Source organism: Cygnus olor, chromosome 8, assembly GCF_009769625.2.
Source record: "Cygnus olor isolate bCygOlo1 chromosome 8, bCygOlo1.pri.v2, whole genome shotgun sequence".
Classification (NCBI taxonomy): Eukaryota; Metazoa; Chordata; class Aves; order Anseriformes; family Anatidae; genus Cygnus; species Cygnus olor.
This window is the reverse complement of record NC_049176.1, coordinates 18,430,186-18,436,185: the sequence shown is the minus strand read 5'-3', so window position 1 is coordinate 18,436,185 and position 6,000 is coordinate 18,430,186. Positions and strand designations below refer to the sequence as shown.

Here is a 6,000-nt window from a genome sequence, read left to right as displayed (position 1 = left end):
ACTTACCTCTCTCAGTCAAGCAGTCAGTAGTACTACTCATCACAATACGGGATTTATCTCCACTTTACAAATTGGTATCAGCACGGAAAAACAGTTGTTTTCAAACAGAAGAGTCACAAAATGAATAGCTTTACATTCTATTTTTATTTTTAAAGCAAATATAATAAAGGTACTAGCCTATTTCTTGGGCATTAATAATCACTGTCAATATTTATATTTTTTTAACATGCCAGGAATTACTGAAAAAAAATCAAACAGTGAATTGCCTAAAGTCTGCGAATATTTCACAGTCTTCAATATGACTTGTAATGTCATCCAAATGTACTTCCAGATATAAATAAAGCCAGCTTATTTTCAGCAATAGTCCCCTTTAAGACTGTGCCTTTTGTCTTAAGCTTCATAGTGTTCCCAAACAAGAACGTACAGGAAAAAGAAGTGGGAACTTTTCCTCAGTTCCTCCACAGTGCAAAACCTAAGGTGTCTGAGGACTCCAAAAACAAGAACAAAAGCAGCAACAAATCACAGGTTCCACAGCGCATACAGTATCTGAAAAAAGAAAAAAAAAAAAAAAGAACAAAAAAAAAAAAGAACTAATCTTAACTAAATGAACTCTCCAAATGGACTAATCCATTGTCAGGCACATTAAGAGTTTAAAGGAATACCCTATGACCTGAAGAGAACCAAGAAGATCCCAAAACAAGCACAAACTTTTGCTCGTGGTTAAATATGAAATAGCCTGCCAAGAATCTTCAATATCACAAAGCAAGAAACAAATGAACACAAGCCACTAAAAGAGATTGACACATTTATGCTACTATGATGTAGACCTTATAACTGTTTATCATTGCCAGACTATGTCAAATTTAAATAATATACAAGCATCCTCAAAATTAAGACTTAAAAAAAAAATGTAGACAATGCTTGATCTAATCATACACTTTGTTCTTTCGAAATCTCACAGATATTTTGCTGATCTATCACAATTTCTAAGTGCGTAAGGAACGATTTTAATTCTGTATCTTAAATGTTTTTTTGTAGGAACAGTGCCTATATAGTCTAGATGGTCACCAAGTTGTTTTTACACCACTGAATAGGATAGGTGAAGATTTAAGTTCTTGATATCTACCACCATTCTATTAGACTATACTTTTCTGGAAAGGATGACACAGAAAAGACAAACGAAGAAACAGCAATTTAGAGAAACAAGAAGTTCTAAGCCCATATAAAGCCAGGAAAGGCTTGACAGTAGTGCAATTCTACAGACCAAAATAAACTGACAAACGAGGTACCAGTGGAAAAGCCAATGAAGATAGGATAATTTCTTCCTTTTTTAGGGAAGTCATAAGTTCTCTCGAGAGAACTGCAAGTTCTTTGATGACTTCCGTAGCACCCCACTCATGAGGCCATACACACCTTCTGTTAACATGTCTGTACATGCAGAGTGCTGCTATTGAAAGTATAATTGCAGACAAAAAGCAAAGGTGTGAGTATTCTTTTGCAGGTAAATGTATAAAGTGAAATTTAATAAAATATGTGAACCCTTTCATAACTTCCATGGAAACAAGCATGGGACATTCACCTCAAAGAACCTGAAACAAACCATAGAATACAACACCTATCCTTTACCATTACACACTATGCTTGTGTTTGCATAGCATTGTTTGCAATGTGTTTGCAAACACATTGTGTTTATGTTATTCTTAAAAAGAATGGTTCATGACAGAACTATACAGAGACTGAATTTCTTTAAAAATAATAATAATGAAAACCTTATCTATTTAGAGATTCTCTAAATGAAACAGAATTCCAAATCTTTCCTCTGTTTTTAGGGGGTTCAGCTAGCTGAAGATTTAGAGACAGAAAACGGCATGGAAATTACTAAACAGGAAATAAAATCACTATAATTATAATTGAAGTGGTGTAAGAGTAATAAGAATTAGGTCTTCTATGAAATAAAATACTCTGAGGAATGAGTCACAAAATATCAAGCATTCTTTGTGCAGAAAAACCTCTTTATACAAGAATGCCAAATATGAAACGCATAGATATACCCAGAAAGATTAACATTTGAGACCAAATTCAAACCTAACAAAAGAAACATCAATGGGATAAAACCATATAAAAATGAATTTTTGTCACAGTAATCTACAATGGAAAAAGAAGGTGGTGACGTGTACAATGTATTTCTCTGAAACAACACAGCTGCCTTCAGCCACAGGAAGGATGGATGCAGGTACCTTTTTTCTTTCCCAGTGGATCTTTCAGTAAAGAAGCTGATTTATGTCGTGTCTGCTTTCCAGAAACATTTACTAATGCAACAGAGATGGAAAAGGGGTAGCATACTCACATATAGCAAGGTAATTTTATTTCATCCTGCTTTGAATGCCCAATGAGTGCATTCTGTGATTACCTGAACATACATGATAAGAAGAGATGAAGAGGATGAAAGGTCGTTATAAAGCTGATAAGACAGAGATGGACATGGGTAACCGTATGGTATCAGACCAAACAGCATTCACACAAGCAGTTCAGTTGAACTTAAATAAATATCTGAGTTTTGGGACCTTTGTCAGCAATGACCTATTAGCTGGTTGGAATATACAATCATTCTTTCAACAGTATTCAAGAAGAAAATAAGCAAAGCACAAAGAAGAAATTATATCCTCAAGAGAAATATTAAGAATAAACTGTCTCAGAAAGCTAAAATAGTGACCATCAAGCAAAATCTAGACAGCTAATGTACTCAAGGAAGTACTGATGAGGTACACCAAAAACTAGGAAATTGTTCTTAAAAGTCAGGTGTAGATACAATTACATACAATCAGCCTTGAAGTATGATACAGGTATCAGACTTAAGAATTTAAAAGTAACTTAGATTTTAAAATTTGTACTAAGATATGAATGTTCAAATAATTCAATGTGCTTCCATTTAGAAAGTAAGATAAAAGAATGCAAACTTGCACAAAGGGTACTTGAGAGTGATTTACAGATCACACACGTTCACAGTTAGCAACTGTCATGAATGAGTTTGCAAAGCATGCAGTAGAAGAAACTACAGAAACTAACATTCTAAATTTAAGTTTTAAAATATGTTTATTGTGATTTAAAGCTAAAGTTATTCATTACTTATCCAACATATTAGTGCAAACAATATTCTTTCACTTCCTCTGGGGCTTCTTTAATCTTATCTGGATTTATTCTCTGTGTATTTCTAAGTAATCAAAAGTTATAGGCTTGATATCTCTTGAGTTAAAAACATCCCTTGTGTTCCTGCTGTTTCTTTTGTATTTATTCATTTTTTTAGTGAGTCTCTAAAACAAGGATTAAAAAAAAGTCAAATAAGGTTATTTCAATCAGAAGGAATCAGCAATTTGATTTTTTCCAATGTTTTAGGTAAACATTCCTGTTAAAACAGCAATTGATCTAAGTTGCTGTTAATGAGTAGCTGAAAACATTCTGTTAGGCATTCCTCCAGCAGATGTGCACATTCAGAACTATCGTAATGAAGCTAAAGTTGAAAGTACTTAACTCATCTTTCCTTTTAATAAGTAAAATTATTCACCAAAACCTTCATTTGAATTATAGTCCAAAAGAAACCTAAATATACTCACAATACATTCATAAATAGAACTGTTGAGTAATTTTATGACTAAATTGAGAATGACAATTTGTCAAAGTTGAAGTGTTTTGCAGAAATGTCAGTGATTCAACAAACTTTCATCAGTGTGCTGGCAAAGCACCCACCAGGGCTTGCCTGGTTCCTGGCTAGGACCCAGGCCCTGCAGCTCTGGCCAGCCGTACTATATGGGGTTTTCTAAGAGCCAGGAGGCTGAAAACACTTGGAACCCTGTGTCACAAGAGTGCTTCCTACAGAAAAGTGCCAAACCCTTGAACTAGAGCTATACTGAAGCTCTCAGAGACTCCAGACTCAATGCTGTGGAGCCAGGAGACTGGACAGCAGGACGACACCAGCCTCAAAACCAGCACAGCACTTGTACCTCAGCAATGCACAATGCAGCCCTGAGAACCTCAGCTAACTGTGCTGTCAGAGCTTTCAGATTTCATGCTCCAAACCTGGCAGCCCTGGCTGTCTGGGGGTGCTTATAACCCAGGCTGCACAGAAACTGAAATTCACTGGGAAAATTCTTCTTGACTGGAGTAACTTTTTGAGTTGTGTTTAAAAACTTAAGTCATGTCTATATGTCATGTGTCTGTAGCATAGTCTAAGTATACTAGAGCTAGGTCTAAACTACATAGCTCAGGAATTGCTAACAGTACAGCTATGGAACCACTGGCTGACCCTCCAGTAACTAGCATCTTCCTAGATGAGCTTTACAGCCTGGTGCAAAACCATGAAATACTAACAGGTATTTGACCAGCAAACTGATAAGAAAACCACAAAATGCTTCATCTTGACTGGAACTGTATCTCTCGCTAATTAACTCAGGATGGCTAAACCAAGAATACACCACACTTCCCAGGGAAGATGAAACCTTGATGTGTAAAGGTAAGGCTATTCTTTTTTGCCATAACAAAATACATATGGAAAAAGCATGGAATTTACAGGCAGGTGTGAGGGGAAATGAGTGGTAGCTGCATTATTCAGTGCAGAGAAAATATATATGATGTGTTAACACATGGTAGAGTGTGAAGAATGCATGCCTGTATGTATAAAATAATATATATATTTACAGCGCTAAGCTATTTGCAGTTTAGGGAGTGGCTATCATAGTATCTGTTGAATCCATACGGAGAACTCTGTTTGCTGTAAAGTTTGGTTAAATTTAAACTACAAATTAATCTGTAAAGATGCTCCTACTCTACCTATTTATTTATGGTAATGATGAGAGCTGACAGCCTTATCATTATGTTCCATGGGACCAATGTTACTGCCATAAGTACTTTCTGCTTTCCTAGTAGACCATTTTAAAGGTCTTACTTAGGATTTCAACTCAGTCCTTATCAGTGAGACAGAAGACAGGCACAGGGAAGTTCCTGAAAATTTCCATTAACTCATCTTTGGAAAAAGGATGTTGTTGCATAAATATCAAATGGAACTTCCTAATTCTCCCATGCTACTTCCATACATCTTCCCCAAATCATATATTTGAATTTTTATCACTGCCTTATAGAAATATAAAACTTCACACCTCATTCAGATTGGAAAGTTGGGAACATTATAATACTATCTGGGATTTAAATTTATTTTATTATTATAGGCAGGCAAGGTTTGGGGGATGGTTTTGTTTCATTAAGTTGTTTTGTTTGTTTTTCCTCTTTCTTATTTCCTGGGACCCAAAAAGACTGACTGCTTGGCAGAAACACTTGGTTCTGGGCACTTGCTTTCCCTCATTATCTCTGAAGAAAAAAAATACCTCTTTTGTTCCCCTTACCGCTTCACTAACTTATCCAAATATTCATTTCTCTTTTAAGAAGAAAAAGAGAACTGAAATCATGCAGAAACTATGCCTTATATATTAAGAAAAACATTATCATTCAGGCAAAGTGCTAAGCACTCAGATAATAAAACAGAATAATTCTATTTCTAGGGTTTTCCATTTCATGTTTTTTCATTCTCAACTTAACTTGAGCAATTTAAGACAGACTTTGTATGATATAAAAGAAACATTTTCTGCACCAAACTTTGGGATTATATTACAAATAATTTATCTGCATTCAATCATGACATTTTTATACAATATCATTAGCAAAAAATAAAATAAATGGTGACATCTCAGATGGTGTGAACTGGCAAAGCTCTTCTGACTCCAGTGGAGTTCTGCCAATTTCCACATTGGCTGAGACTTTGGACCTTAAACTTTTATTATAAAATTAGAAAGGAATAAATTACAAATTCTCTCTCCCTGAATAATGCAGCATCAAAGAAACAAAAGTCTTCTACCCAAATAAATTTAAAACCATGTGACATAGTATACTTATTTAACAGTAACTGCACCTGAGGTACATTATTGGCAAGGTATCTGTGTCAGAGGTGAAAAA

At 35.0% G+C, this 6,000-nt stretch overlaps 1 long non-coding RNA gene across 1 annotated transcript in view; it reads left to right on the top strand.

The window, feature by feature from the left end:
- The first annotated feature begins 3,832 nt into the window (after positions 1–3,832).
- LOC121074112 overlaps positions 3,833–6,000 on the top strand; it is a 56,504-nt gene continuing 54,336 nt past the window's right edge. The window contains exon 1 of the long non-coding RNA XR_005822134.1: positions 3,833–4,507. This is a non-coding gene — a long non-coding RNA (uncharacterized LOC121074112). The remainder of the gene's footprint in view (positions 4,508–6,000) is intronic.